Genomic DNA, 17,072 nt, shown 5'->3' on the forward strand with positions numbered 1-17,072 from the left:
TTTTTAAAATGTTTAAATTCGGCGCAAACACAATGCAAACATGTTTGAGTTTGTTTAAATTTAAACATATTTTATAAAAAAGGAAAAACTACCGCGGGCTACCCCGCCGTCTCCCTCGCCGCCCGCCCACGCGGTTCTACATGCCGAGGAGACTGTAGAACCGCGTGTAGTCACCGCCGTCGTCGTCGCCCCCGCCGACGCCTCCGCCGTCCCTGCTGCATCCCTCCCCCGGTTGGCGCGGCGGGTTGGACGGTCCGGAGGCGTCGTCGTCGTCGTTGCTGTCGAGGACCACGACGCCGTGCTCGTCCTCGCGCCCACGCTTGCGGGCGGCGATCTCCTCCAGGGCCCGGCGCTGCCGGACCATCTCGTCGCGGAGGTAGTCGTCCCGCGCCCACCGCAGGGCGTCCTCGTCGGAGAAGCCACGCCGGGCTATCTCCTCGTACTCCACGGGGAGGCCGGGCTCCGGCTTGGGCTCGACGAGGACGAAGCGGCCGGTGGGGGAGGCGTTGTCGCCGATACGGACACCGGAGCTGCGGGTGCGCGCGCTGACAGGCGCGCCCTGGGGCTCCGGCTTGACGGGGCGGAGGTGGAGGCAGGGGGAGCCGCCGGACGAGGAGGAGGACCCCCCGGTCTCCATGCGCCTCGAGGTTCAGGAGCTTCCCCGACGGCGTGTGAAGGACGGGGGAGCGGGGTACTCGAGGCGCGGCGTGTTGCCGCCCTCGATGTACTCGAGGATGGCCTCCAACGTGCGCCCGGGCACGCCCCACCACCGACGCCGGCCGACGGCATTGAGCCTGCCGGAGGGCTCGACGCCATTGGTGGCCTCGAGCTGCTCGGCGTGACGGCGGCGGAAGTAGGGCTCCCAGAGCGGGCTATCGGGGACGTACCGTGGCCCCTCCCTCGCCGCACGCGGCAGGGACGAGCGGATGCGTGCGATCTTCACACGCCTCGCCGCGCCGGTGGGTATCGGGGGCACCGGCACGCCGGCGGCGTTGATCCTCCATGCCCCGGGTACCCGCATGTCCGGCGAGACCGGGTACTCGGCCTTGAAAAGGAGGCGAGTCTCGCTCTCGTGAAGATGGCGGCGGACGAAGCCGTTTGCCGCCGCGTCGTCGCCTGGGAAGCGCTCGGCCATAGGTGCTGGAGACGGCGAGAGAGAGGAGAGGGAGGAACGACGACGGCGAGAGAGAGGAGAGGGAGGAACGACGACGGCGAGAGAGTACGAGTCGCCGAGTGCGCTGGGGCGCGTCTTATATAGGCCGAGGCGTCGCCCGTGCGCGAGCCGCCGTGAGTACGCGTGGCGGGCGAGGGACGCGCGTCATCCGGCCTTCACCGCGCCGCCCGTGAGGCATCAATGGCGCAGGCTGACCGGCGCGACAGCTTTGGTATTGATTCGCCGTGGGAAATGAGGCGATGAGGACGACAAAAGGGCAAGAAGAGGGTAGAGTCACTGACGCGGCGGGCCCGCGGCTGTTTCGCGCCAAAACAGTTCACCCCGGCGCCCCCGGGCGCCCACCAGCGCGCCGGGTTCGGCCTGGATCCGCCGGCGCTGTTTTCGGCCCAAGCCAGCGAAAATCGGGCTCCTGGTGGCACGACTGGGCCGATTTTTCGGCGCCAGCTAAAAAAACGCATGGAAAGGCCTTCCTGGGGCACGGCTGAAGATGCCCTAACCGCCTAGCCCATCATTAACTGGATTCCCACCCTTCCTCTGACCAGTGGGCCATGCTCGTGCACAGGCCCGCTGTAAGTGCACTAGTAAAAACCTCAGCGTCAAAGTCTCAAGTGCTGACTTTTTCTTTTACTATTTTATTTTTGAACTCCTCGAGTGTTGACTTGGCTGCTCTCGATTTTCTATTGTTTTACGAGAACTCACATCAATCGTTTTCCTAACTTTACCTTGTTAAAAACTTGTGCGACGGGCAAGTGTCGTTTTACAAGGAGAAAAGGTCTCGTCTGTCTGTGAAGAAGAAACTGGGTAGAGTAATCTACTATACTTCGTCTTTTGACATTTTCGCAGATGAGATGAAACGAGGCCAGAATCAAGGGGTTTACCGATGTGATAGAGGAAAACTTTTACTCTACTATCGTTCATCCGGTGAAGACGAGAAACAAAATATTCACGGTGGACTTTTGCCCTTCGGGGTAGCTGCCGTGCTGATGTGGGGATTTTGTTCTTGTTCATGGCGCAAACGATTAAGCAACCTCGATGACAGCGGAGTGTAGGAAACTCCACCCGGCAGCTGGGCGGCCAGGTTACTTCATTTAAGTGGCTCAAGGCGTTGACCCTCCAATTTTACGTCATCACCACACCACACGATTGAGAAAAATCACAACCTGACTCTACCGCACACGAAGCAAGAACTGTACAGTATAGTACTACTATTATCTTCCCTTCCAAATGGTTTCTCCAAAACTGCATCCACACACATACTCTTACTATGCAACCTTCGTGTCACGTAGATCTAGGTTTCGTATGCAGTATCTATAGTGTCTGTCTTCCAATGTATGTACGTGTATATTAAACCATAAGATACCGGTCGCACCCCTTATACCTATATATATGTGCCTAGTGCACGACCAATCAATTATCGACGCACCAAATCATTCTCTATCTGATATCTATCGCAGGTCGATCCTCCCGCTCCGCAAACCCTAACCGCCACCGCCGCCACCCCTCTCCACGCGCGCCTCCCCGCGCGTCCTCCTCCCCTGCCGCGCCACCCTACCACAGCCGCGCCGTCCCCTTCTCCAACCCTTTGATAACCCACAAGTATAGGGGATCGCAACAGTTTTCGAGGGTAAAGTATTCAACCTAAATTTATTGATTCGACACAAGGGGAGTCAAAAAATATTCTCAAGTATCAGCAGCTGAGTTGTCAATTCAACCACACCTAGAAACTTAGTATCTGCAGCAAAGTATTTAGTAACAAAGTAATATGATAGTAGTGGTAACGGTAGCAAAAGGTAACATTAGTAAGAGTGATGTTTTTGGTATTTTGTAGTGATGATAGCAATAGCAACGGAAAAGTAAATAAGCGAAGAACAATATGTGGAAAGCTCGTAGGCAATGGATCGCTGATGGAGAATTATGCCGGATGCGGTTCATCATGCAACAATCATAACATAGGGTGACACAGAACTAGCTCCAATTCATTAATATAATGTAGGCATGTATTCCGAATATAGTCATACGTGTTTATGGAGAAGAACTTGTATGGCATCTTTTGTCCTACCCTCCCGTGGCAGCGGGGTCCTAATGAAAACTAAGGGATATTAAGGCATCCTTTTAATAGAGTACCGGAACAAAGCATTAGCACATAGTGAATGCAGGAACTCCTCAAACTATGGTTATCACCGGGAGTGGTCCCGATTATTGTCACTTCAGAATTGCCGGATCATAACACATAGTAGGTGACTATAGACTTGCAAGATAGGATAAAAAACACTCATATATTGATGAAAATATAATAGGTTCAGATCTGAAATCATGGCACTCGGGCCCTAGTGACAAGCATTAAGCATAGCAAAGTCATAGCAACATCAATCTCAGAACATAGTGGATACTAGGGATCAAACCCTAATAAAACTAACTCGATTACATGATAGATCTCATCCAACCCATCACCGTCCAGCAAGACTACGATGGAATTACTCATGCATGGCGGTGAGCATCATGAAATTGGTGATGGAGGATGGTTGATGATGACGATGGCGACGGATTCTCCTCTCCGGAGCCCCGAACGGACTCCAGATCAGCCCTCCCGAGAGGTTTTAGGGCTTGGCGGTGGCTCCATATCGTAAAACGCGATGAATCTTTCTCCTTGATTTTTTTCTCCCCGAAACCAAATATATAGAGTTGGAGTTGAGGTCGGAGGAGCTCCAGGGGGCCCACGAGGTAGGGGGGCGCACCCTAGGGGGGCGCCCTCCACCCTCGTGGACAGGTGGTGGGCCCCCTGGTCTTCATCTTTTGCAATGATTTTTTATTATTTCTGAAAAGATATTCCGTGAAGTTTCAGGTCATTCCGATAACTTTTGTTTCTGCACATAAATAACACCATGGCAATTCTACTGAAAACAACGTTAGTCCGGATTAGTTCCATTCAAATCATGCAAGTTAGAGTCCAAAATAAAGGCAAAAGTGTTTGGAAAAGTAGATACGATGGAGACGTATTAACTCCCCCAAGCTTAAACCATTGCTTGTCCTCAAGCAATTCAGTTGATAAACTGAAAGAGATAAAGAAAAAAAATTACAAACTCTGTTTGCTCTTGTTGTTGTAAATATGTAAAGCCAGCATTCAAGTTTTCAGCGAAGATTATGAACTAACCATATTCACAATAACGCATAGGGCTCATGTTTACTCATATCAATGGCATAATCAACTAGCGAGCAATAATAATAAATCTCAGATGACAACGCTTTCTCAAAACAATAATGATGTGATATAACAAGATGGTATCTCGCTAGCCCTTTCTGAGACCGCAAAATATAAATGCAGAGCACCTTTAAAGATCAAGGACCGACTAGACATTGTAATTCATGGTAAAAGAGATCCAGTCAAGTCATACTCAATGTAAACTAATAGTAATGAATGCAAATGATAGTGGTGCTCTCCAACTGGTGCTTTTTAATAAGAGGGTGATGACTCAATATGAAAGTAAATAGATAGGCCCTTCGCAGAGGGAAGCAGAGATTTGTAGAGGTGCCAGAGCTCGGTTTTGAAATAGAGATGAATAATATTTTGAGCGGTATACTTTCATTGTCAACATAACAACCAAGAGATGGCGATATCTTTCATGCTACACACATTATAGGCGGTTCCCAAACAGAATGGTAAAGTTTATACTCCCCCTCCACCAACAAGCATCAATCCATGGCTTGCTCGAAACAACGAGTGCCTCCAACTAACAACAGTCTCATGGGAAGTTTTTTTTGTAATTATTTTGATTTAGTTTGCATAAAGCATGGGACTGAGCATCCCGGTGACCGGCCACTTTCTCGTGAGTGAGGAGCGGAGTCCACTCCTCTTGAAAATAACCCGCCTAACATGAAAGATACGGACAACCCTAGTTGATACATGAGCTATTCGAGCATACAAAACAAGATGATTATTTGAAGGTTTAGAGTTTGGCACATACAAATTTACTTGAAACGGCAGGTAGATACCGCATATAGGAAGGTATAGTGGACTCATCTGGAATAACTTTGAGGTTTATGGGATTGGATGCACAAGCAGTATTCCCGCTTAGTACAGGTGAAGGCTAGCAAAAGACTGGGAAGCGACTAGCTAGAGAGCGACAACAGTCATGAACATGCATTAAAATTAATCAACACTGAATGCAAGCATGAGTAGGATATAATCCACCATGAACATACATATCATGAAGGCTATATTGATTTTGTTTCAACTACATGTGTGAACATGTGCCACGTCAAGTCACTTAAATCATTCAGAGGAGGATACCACCCTATCATACCACATCATAACCCTTTTAATAGCATGTTGGCAAGCAAGGTAAACCATTATAAGCTCCTAGCTAATCAGGCATGGCACAAGAAACTATGATCTCTAGTTGTCATTACAAACATGTTTATCCATAATAGGCTGAATCAGGAACGATGAACTAACCATATTTACAAAAACAAAAGAGGTCGAGTTCATACCAGCTTTTCTTATCTCAGTCAGTCCATCATATATCGTCATAATTGCCTTTCACTTGCACGATCGAATGATGTGAATAATAATAACAGTGCACGTGCATTGGACTAAGCTGGAATCTGCAAGTATTCAATAAGCAGGAGAAGACAAGGCAATAGGGGCTCTTTTGTCAGATCAACAATAATGCATATAAGAGCAACTTCAATAATTTAATTATGGTCTTCTCCTATCGACCCCCCAAAGAAAAGAAAAGAAATAAAACTATTTACACGGGAAAGCTCCCAAGTAAAAGAAGAACAGGAAATCTTTTTGGGTTTTCTTTTTAATTACTACTACAAGCATGGAAAGTAAACTAATAAAAAGCTACACCTATTTTTTTGTTTTTCTTAAGGTTTATTAAACACACAAGAAGAAAGCATGAAAAGGAAAATAAACTAACATGGATGATAAAATGAAAAGATATGAGCACCGACATCTAGCAATGAGTGTGTGAACATGAATGTAATGTCGGTGAGAAATACGTACTCCTCCAAGCTTAGGCTTTTAGCCTAAGATGGTCTATGGCCACGGTTGGCCTGGCTGATATCCATAGTAATAGTTGGGGTCGTACTGCGATGCAGCGGCTATTGCCTCCTGAGCTGCAGCGTGGCGATGAGCGGCCTCCGCTCTCCTCTCGTACTCATCTGCCTCCTCTCTGGTAATAACATATCTTCCTTTTTCCTGAAAGTCAAAAAAAGTATAAGCAAGGAGAGCGATGTGATAGGTGCGTCGTCTATCAAAGATTAGTCGGTACTGAAGGAACTGATCGTTCCTCTCAACAAACTAATGATGAACCATAGCCTCATAATCTAAATAAGCAGGAGGCAACTCAATATCATCCTCACGTATGTCTATACCCAGAAAATTAGCTATACGGGTTGCATAAATTCCACCAAAGAAATATCCATTAAATCTATTAAGATGCAACCTGGAGCAATCATCAAAATTACGGAAATCTAGCAAATCACACAAAGTTTTGGGAATAGTAGAGACACTAGCACCCAAATCACACAAAGCATAAAACTCATAATCTTTAATTTCAATTTTAATAGTTGGTTCCCACTCATCATAAAGTTTTCTAGGGATAGAAACTTCCAATTCAAGTTTTTCTTCATAAGATTGCATCAAGGCATCAACGATATTTTTAGTAAACGCTTTATTTTGACTATAAGCGTGAGTAGATTTTAGCACGGATTGCAACAAGGAAATACAATCAATCAAAGAGCAATTTTCATAGTTAAATTCCTTGAAATCCATAATAGTGGGTTTAGCAACATATAGGGTTTTAATTTCTTCAATACCACTTTTATCAAATTTAGCATCAAGATCAAAAGATTCAGAATTATTGGAACGGCTTCTAGGTAAAGGTGGATTATATTCAGTCCCATCATTATCAAGATTCATATTGCAAAACAAAGATTTAATAGGGGACACATCAATAACTTTTATACCTTCATCATTATTTTCATAGGAACTAGAAGAACACGCTTTTATAAAGGCATCTTTCTTAGCACGTATCCTAGCGGTTCTTTCTTGCACGCATCAATGGAAATTCGCATGGCTTTGAGAGACTCATTGATATCATGCTTAGGTGGAATAGATATAAGTTTCAAAGAATCAACATCAAGAGCAATTCTATCAACGTTCCTAGCCAAATCATCAATCTTAAGCAATTTTCTTCAATCATAGCATTAAAATTCTTTTGCGAAGTAATAAATTATTTAATATTAGATTAAAAATCAGAGGGCATCTTATTATAATTTCCATAAGATTTGTTTTAGGAATTACCATAATTATTAGAGGGATTACTAGGATAGGGCCTAGGATTGAAATTTCCTGTATACGCGTTGTTACCAAAATTGTTCCTACCAACAAAATTCACATCCATAGATTCATTATTATTCTCAATCAAAGTAGACAAGGGCGCATCATTAGGATCAGAAGAAACACTCTTATTAGCAAATAATTTCATAAGTTCATCCATCTTTCCACTCAAAACATTAATTTCTTCTATCGCATGCACCTTTTTATTAGTAGATCTTTCAGTATGCCATTGAAAATTATTAACCATAATATTATCTAGGAGTTTAGTAGCTTCTCCTAAAGTGATTTCCATAAAAGTGCCTCTCGCGGCCGAATCTAAAAGATTTCTAGAAGCAAAATTCAATCCGGCATAAAAATTCTGAACAATCATCCACAAATTTAAACCATGAGTAGGGCAATTACGTATCATTATTTTCATTCTCTCCCAAGCTTGTGCAACATGTTCATGATCAAGTTGCTTAAAATTCATAACATCATTTCTAAGAGAGATGATCTTAGCGGGAGGAAAATACTTAGAGATAAAAGCATCTTTGCACTTGTTTCATGAATCAATACTATTTTTAGGCAAAGATGAAAACCAAGCTCTAGCACGATCTCTAAGCGAAAAAGGAAATAGCTTAAATTTAACAATATCATTATCGACATCTTTCTTCTTTTGCATGTCACACAAATCAACGAAGCTATTAAGATGGGTAGCGGCATCTTCACTAGGAAGGCCGGAGAACGGATCTTTCATGACAAGATTCAGCAAAGCAGTATTAATTTCACAAGATTCAGCATCGGTAAGAGGAGCAATTGGAGTGCTAAGGAAATCATTATTATTGGTATTGGTGAAGTCACACAATTTAGTATTATCTTGAGCCATCGCGACAAACAAGCAAACTAACACACAAGCAAACAAAAAGCAAACGGGCAAAAGAGGCAAATAGAGAAAGAGAGGGAGGATAGAGAGAGAGAGGGCGAATAAAACGGCAAGGGTGAATTGGGGGAGAGGAAAACGAGAGGCAAATGGCAAATAATGTAATGCGGGATATAGGGATTGCGATGGGTACTTGGTATGTTGACTTTTGCGTAGACTCCCCGGCAACGGTGCCAGAAATTCTTCTTGCTACCTCTTGAGCACTGCGTTGGATTTCCCCGAAGAGGAGAGGGTGATGCAGCAAAGTAGCGTAAGTATTTCCCTCGGTTTTTGAGAACCAAGGTATGAATCCAGTAGGATGCTACGCACGAGTCCCTCGTACCTACACAAAAACAATAGCTCAACGCAACCAACGCGCTTAGGGGTTGTCAATCCCTTCACGGTCACTTACGAAAGTGATATCTGATAGAGATGATAAATAATATTTTGGTATTTTTGGTATAGAGATGCAAAGTAAAAAGTAAAAGCAAAGCAATAATAAAGTGATGGAGATTAATATGATGAGAAAGAGACCCAAGGGCCATAGGTTTCACTAGTGGCTTCTCTCAAGAGCATAAGTATTCTACAGTGGGTGAACAAATTACTGTTGAGCAATTGACAGAATTGAGCATAGTTATGAGAATATCTAGGTGTTATCATGTATATAGGCATCACGTCCGAGACAAGTAGACCGACTCCTGCCTGCATCTACTACTATTACTCCACTCATCGACCGCTATCCAACATGCATCTAGAGTATTAAGTTAAAAACAGAGTAACGCCTTAAGCAAGATGACATGATGTAGAGGGATAATTTCATGCAATATGGTAAAAAAAACCATCTTGTTATCCTCGATGGCAATGATACAATACGTGCCTTGCTGCCCCTTCTGTCCCTGGGAAAGGACACCGCAAGATCAAACCCAAAGCTAAGCACTTCTCACATGGCAAGAACAACCAATCTAGTAGGTCAAACCAAACTGATAATTCGAAGAGACTTGCAAATATAACCAATCATACATAAAAGAATTCAGAGAAGATTCAAATATTATTCATAGATAGACTTGATCATAAACCCACAATTCATCGGTCTCAACAAACACACCGCAAAAAGAAGATTACATCGAATAGATCTCCACGAGAAAGGGCGAGAACATTGTATTGAGATCCAAAAAGAGAGAAGAAGCCATCTAGCTACTAACTATGGACCCGTAGGTCTGAAGTAAACTACTCACACTTCATCGGAAGGGCTTGGATGATGACGTAGAAGCCCTCCGTGATCGATGCCCCCTCCGGTGGAGCTCCGGAACAGGCCCCAAGATGGGATCTCATGGATACAGAAAGTTGCGGCGGTGGAATTAGGTTTTTGGCTCCCTTTCTGATCGTTTGGGGGTACGTGGATATATATAGGAGGAAGAAGTACGTCGGTGGAGCAACAGGGGGCCCACGAGGGTGGGGGCACGCCTGGTAGGGTAGGGCGCGCCCCCCTACCTCGTGGCCTCTTGTTAGCTGGCTTGAGGAAGGGTCCAAGTCTCCTGAGTTGTATTCGGTGAGAAAATCACGTTCCTGAAGGTTTCATTCCGTCTGGACTCCGTTTGATATTCCTTTTCTTCGAAACCCTAAAACAAGCAGAAAACAACAATTATGGGTTGGGCCTCCGGTTAATAGGTTATTCCCAAAAATAATATAAAAGTGGATAATAAAGCCCAATAATGTCCAAAACAGTCGATAATATAGCATGGAGCAATAAAAAATTATAGATACGTTGGAGACGTATCACCCCCTCTCTCCCGGTGGCGCCGGAACGCCGCCGGGGCCATCATCATCGCCGCAATATACACCAACAACTTCACCGCCATGATCAGCAACTCTTCCCCCCTCTATGCACCGGTGTAACCCCTCTTTTACCCGATGTAATCTCTACTTAAACGTGGTGCTCAACGCTATATATTATTTCCCAATGATGTATGGCTATCCTATGATGTGTGAGTAGATCCGCTTTGTCCTATGGGTTATTTGATGATCAAGATTGGTTTGAGTTGCATGTTTTATTATTGGTGATGTCCTATGGTGCTCTCTGTGTCGCGCAAGCGTGAGGGATTCCCGCTGTAGGGTTTGCAATATGTTCATGATTTGCTTATGGTGGGTGGTGTGAGTGACAGAAGCACAAACCCGAGTAAGTAGGTTGTTTGTGTATGGGATAAAGGGGACTTGATACTTTAATGCTATGGTTGGGTTTTACCTTAATGATCTTTAGTAGTTGCGGATGCTTGCTAGAGTTCCAATCATAAGTGCATATGATCCAAGTAGAGAAAGTATGTTAGCTTATGCCTCTCCCTCAAATAAAATTACAATAATGATTACCGGTCTAGTTATCGACTGCCTAGGGACAAATAAATTTCTCGTAACAAAAAGCTCTCTACTAAAACTAATTTAGTTGTGTCTTTATCTAAACATCACCTACTTTTTATTTACGTAATCTTTAGTATCTTGCAAACCTATCCAACAACACCTACGAAGTACTTCTAGTTTCATACTTGTTCTAGGTAGAGCGAACGTCAAGTGTGCGTAGAGTTGTATCGGTGGTCGATAGAACTTGAGGGAATATTTGTTCTACCTCTAGCTCCTCGTTGGGTTCGACACTCTTACTTATTGAAAACTGTTGCGATCCGCTATACTTGTGGGTTATTAGGGCGAACCGCGCCGCGGGAGACGCTGAGGGTGATAGTACCTGCTGAAACGGGAACACCGGCTCATCAAAGTACACGTGCCGCGAAGTAAAAACATGGTGGGACACTGGATCATAGCACCGGTAATATTTGGTGTTCGGAGGATAACCAAGGAAGATGCAAGGAAGCGACCGGGGAGCGAGTTTGTGAGGAGCAATGGACGCGGTGCTAGGATAACAGAGACACCCGAAGATGCAAAGACCATCATAAGATGGAACTGCACCGAAGAGGAGTTGGTGAGGAGTGTAGTTCCAGTGTGAACGACACGGCCGAATGTTAATAAGGAGGCTGGCGGTCGCGAGCGCGTCCGGCCAGAACCGAGGAGGCACGTAGGAGTGGAAGAGCAACGTGCGAACACAGTCATTAGGAGTGCGAATGACGCGCTCAGCGTGACCATTCTGCTGTGACGTGTAGGGACAAATGAGGCGAAAGACGGTGCCGTGGGACGCAAGAAGATTGGGGACGGCGACGTTGTCAAACTCCTTGTCATTGTCAGTTTGCAAGGCGAGAATAGGACGACCGAACTGTGTGGTGACATATGAATAAAATGTTGTGAGTGTGGCAAGAGCGTCGGATTTGCGACGGAGAGGGAATGTCCACACATAATGAGAAAAGTCATCCAATATCACCAAATAGTATAAGTAGCCCGTGCTGCTCGCAACCGGGGACGTTCAAACATCACTATGCAATAACTGAAACGAAAAGGTGGAAATGTTTGTAGACTCGCTAAAGGGAAGACGAACGTGCTTGCCAAGACGGCAAGCCTCACAAGTCTGGTCGTCAACCTTATTACATGAGAAAGAAAAACTCCGAAGAATCAGACGCATAACGATGGAGTTGGGATGACCGAGACGGGCTTGCCAAAGATCGACACTACCAGCGAAGGGGGCCGTTCAGCTTAACCCATAGGGCGCGGGCGTTGTCATCGGCGCTCACGACTGTGTGGAACAGGTCCTTGGAGATGCTGGTGAAGAACCACCGGATGATCGTGGCGTCGATCGCGGTCCACTCGGAGTCGTCCACCATGGCGCGGGAATCAACGGTGTCGTCCACATGATCCATGAGGTTGTTCTCGTGGAAAAGCAGCGAGAAGTACGTCTTCCACGCAAAATACATGGAGGTGGAGGCGTCGAGGACGACGGGGATGTGTGCGGGACGTTGGTGTCGCTTATTTCAGCAGGGTCGGCGACGAACGGGTTAGAGTAGGTGAAGGCGTTGGATGACATGGCAGCGAGGGGTGATACTTCTCCATCGTATCTACTTTTCCAAACACTTTTGCCCTTGTTTTGGACTCTAAATTGCATGATTTGAATGGAACTAACCCGGGCTGACGCTGTTTTTAGCAGAATTGCCATGGTGTTATTTATGTGCAGAAACAAAAGTTCTCGGAATAACCTAAAACTTCACGAAACATCTTTTTGGAAATAATAAAAAATCATTGCAAAATATGAAGACCAGGGGGCCCACCACCTATCCACGAGGGTGGAGGGCGCCCCCCGAGGGCGCCCCCTACCTCGTGGGCCCCCTGGAGCTCCTCCGACCTCAACTCCAACTCTATATATTTGGTTTCAGGGAGAAAAAAATCAAGGAGAAAGATTCATCGCGTTTTACGATACGGAGCCACCGCCAAGCCCTAAAACCTCTCGGGAGGGCTGATCTGAAGTCCGTTCGGGGCTCCGGAGAGGGGAATCCGTCGCCATCGTCATCATCAACCATCTTCCATCACCAATTTCATGATGCTCACCGCCGTGCGTGAGTAATTCCATCGTAGGCTTGCTGGACGGTGATGGGTTGGATGAGATCTATCATGTAATCGAGTTAGTTTTATTAGGGTTTGATCCCTAGTATCCACTGTTCTGAGATTGATGTTTCTATGACTTTGCTACGCTTAATGCTTGTCACTAGGGCCCGAGTGCCATGATTTCAGATCTGAACCTATTATATTTTCATCAATATATGAGTGTTCTTGATCCTATCTTGCAAGTCTATAGTCACCTACTATGTGTTATGATCCGGCAACCCCGAAGTGACAATAATCGGGACCACTCCTGGTGATGACCATAGTTTGAGGAGTTCATGTATTCACTATGTGCTAATGCTTTGTTCCGGTACTCTATTAAAAGGAGGCCTTAATATCCCTTAGTTTCCATTAGGACCCCGCTGCCACGAGAGGGTAGGACAAAAGATGTCATGCAAGTTCTTTTCCATAAGCCTGTATGACTATATTCGGAATACACGCCTACATTATATTAATGAATTGGAGCTAGTTCTGTGTCACCCTATGTTATGATTGTTACATGATGAACCGCATCCGGCATAATTCTCCATCACCGATCCATTGCCTACGAGCTTTCCACATATTGTTCTTCGCTTATTTACTTTTCCGTTGCTATTGCTATCATCACTACAAAATACCAAAAACATCACTTTTGCTACTGTTACCTTTTGCTACCGTTACCACTACTATCATATTACTTTGCTACTAAATACTTTGATGTAGATACTAAGTTTCCAGGTGTGGTTGAATTGACAACTCAGCTGCTAATACTTGAGAATATTCTTTGGCTCCCCTTGTGTCGAACCAATAAATTTGGGTTAAATACTTTACCCTCGAAAACTGTTGCGATCCCCTATACTTGTGGGTTATAAAGACTATTTTCTGGCGCCGTTGCCGGGGAGCATAGCTCTATTCTTTGAGTCACTTGAGATTTATATCTGCTTATCATTATGAAGAACTTGAGAGATCCAAAAACCAAGATTTATCCCTCAACTACGAGGGGAGGTAAGGAACTGCCATCTAGCTCTGCACTTGATTCACCTTCTGTTTTGAGTAAGCTTGCGACACCTAAACCTGCTTCTGCTATTCGTTCTGATATGTCGCATGTTATTGATGATGCCACTTCTGCTATGCATGACACTTATGATGAAACTACTTCTATGCTTGATACTACTGTGCCACTTGGTGAATTTCTCGATGAACAACTTGCTAGGGTTAGAGAGATTGAAAATATTGAATCTGATAATATTAATGCAAGTGATGATGGAGATGTTGGGGAACGTAGCAGAAATTCAAAATTTTCTACGCATCACCAAGATCAATCTATGGAGTAATCTAGCAACGAGGGGAAGGAGAGTGCATCTACATACCCTTGTAGATCGCTAAGCGGAAGCGTTCAAGTGAACGGGGTTGATGGAGTCGTACTCGTCGTGATTCAAATCACCGATGATCCTAGTGCCGAACGGACGGCACCTCCATGTTCAACACACGTACATCCCGGTGACGTCTCCTACGCCTTGATCCAGCAAGGGGAGAAGGAGAGGTTGGGGAAGACTCCATCCAGCAGCAGCACGACGGCGTGGTGGTGGTGGAGGAGCGTGGTACTCCAGCAGGGCTTCGCCAAGCACCGCAAGAGACGAGGAGGGAGAGGGGTAGGGCTGCGCCAAGAAGGAGATTGAATCGTGTCTATGGCAGCCCAAAACCTCAAGTATATATAGGGGGAGGGGAGGGGCTGCGCCCCACCTAGGTTTCCACCCCTAGGGGTGGCGGCCAGCCCTAGATCCCATCTAAGGGGGACGGCCAAAGGGGGAGAGAGGGGGGCGCACCACTAGGTGGGCCTTAGGCCCATCTGAGCCTAGGGTTTGCCCCCTTCCACTCTCCCTTGCGCCTTGGGCCTTGGTGGGGGGGCGCACCAGCCCACCAGGGGCTAGTCCCCTCCCACACTTGGCCCATGCAGCCCTTCGGGGCTGGTGGCCCCACTTGGTGGACCACCGGGACCCTCCCGGTGGTCCCGGTACATTACCGATAAAACCCGAAACTTTTCCGGCGACCAAAACAGGACCCATATATAAATCTTTACCTCCGGACCATTTCGGAACTCCTCGTGACGCCCGGGATCTCATCCGGGACTCCAAACAACATTCGGTAACCACATATATCTATTCCCTATAACCCTAGCGTCATCGAACCTTAAGTGTGTAGACCCTACGGGTTCAGGAACCATGCAGACATGACCGAGATAACTCTTCGGTCAATAACCAACAGCGGGATCTGGATACCCATGTTGGCTCCCACATGTTCCACGATGATCTCATCGGATGAACCACGATGTCACGGATTCAATCAATCCCGTATACAATTCCCTTTGTCTAGCGGTACGATACTTGCCCAAGATTCGATCGTCGGTATCCCGATACCTTGTTCAATCTCGTTACCGGCAAGTCTCTTTACTCGTTCTGTAACACATAATCCCGTGATCAACTCCTTGATCACATTGTGCACATTATGATGATGTCCTACCGAGTGGGCCCAGAGATACCTCTCCGTTTACACGGAGTGACAAATCCTAGTCTCGATTCGTGCCAACCCAACAGACACTTTCGGAGATACCTGTAGTGTACCTTCATAGCCACCCAGTTACGTTGTGACGTTTGGCACACCCAAAGCACTCCTACGGTATCCGGGAGTTGCACAATCTCATGGTCTAAGGAAATGATACTTGACATTAGAAAAGCTTTAGCATACGAACTACATGATCTTGTGCTAGGCTTAGGATTGGGTCTTGTCCATCACATCATTCTCCTAATGATGTGATCCCGTTATCAACGACATCCAATGTCCATGGTCAGGAAACCGTAACCATCTATTGATCAACGATCTAGTCAACTAGAGGCTTACTAGGGACATGGTGTTGTCTATGTATCCACACATGTATCTGAGTTTCCTATCAATACAATTCTAGCATGGATAATAAACGATTATCATGAACAAGGAAATATAATAATAACCAATTTATTATTGCCTCTAGGGCATATTTCCAACAGTCTCCCACTTGCACTAGAGTCAATAATCCAGTTCACATCGATATGTGATTAACACTCAAGCTCACATCCCCATGTGACTAACACCCAAAGAGTTCTGGGTTTGATCATGTTATGCTTGTGAGAGAGGTTTCAGTCAACGGGTCTGCAACATTCAGATCCGTATGTACTTCACAAATTTCTATGTCATCTTGTAGATGCAACTACTACGCTACATTTGGAGCCATTTCAAATAACTGTTCTACTTGGAGCTATTCTAAATTGTTGCTCCATTATACATATCCGGTATCTCTACTCAGAGCTATCCGGATAGGTGTTAAGCTTGCATCGACGTAACTCTTTATGTCGAACTCTTTATCACCTCCATAACCGAGAAACATATCCTTATTCCTCTAAGGATAATTTAGACCGCTATCTGGTGATCTACTCCTAGATTACCTTTGTACCCTCTTGCCAGATATGTGGCAAGGCACACATCAGGTGCGGTACTCAGCATGGCATACCGTATAGAGCCTATGAAAAAAGCATAGGGGACGACCTTCGTCCTTCCTCTTTCTCCTGTCGTGGTCGAGCTTTAAGTCTTAACTTCATACCTTACAACTCAGGCAAGAACTCCTTCTTTGACTGATCCATCTTGAACACCTTCAAGATCATGTCAAGGTATGTGCTCATTTGAAAGTTCCATTAAGCGTTTTGATCTATCCTTATAGATCTTGATGCTCAATGTTCAAGTAGCTTAATCCAAGCTTTCCATTGAAAAACACTTTCCAAATAACCCTATATGCTTTCCAGAAATTCTACGTCATTTCTGATCAACAATATGTCAACAACACATACTCATCAGAAATTCTATAGTGCTCCCACTCACTTCTTTGGAAATACAAGTTTTTCATAAACTTTGTATACACCCAAAAACTTTGATCATCTCATCAAAGCATACATTCCAACTCCGAGATGCTTACTCCAGTTCTTAGAAGGATTGCTGGAGCTTTGCATACTTGTTAGCATCTTTTAGGATTGACAAAACCTTCCGGTTGTATCACATACAACCTTTCCTCAAGAAAATCGTTGAGGAAACAATGTTTTGACATCCTATCTGCAAGATTT

The sequence above is a fragment of the Triticum urartu genome, chromosome 6, assembly GCF_003073215.2.
Source record: "Triticum urartu cultivar G1812 chromosome 6, Tu2.1, whole genome shotgun sequence".
Taxonomy (NCBI): domain Eukaryota; kingdom Viridiplantae; phylum Streptophyta; class Magnoliopsida; order Poales; family Poaceae; genus Triticum; species Triticum urartu.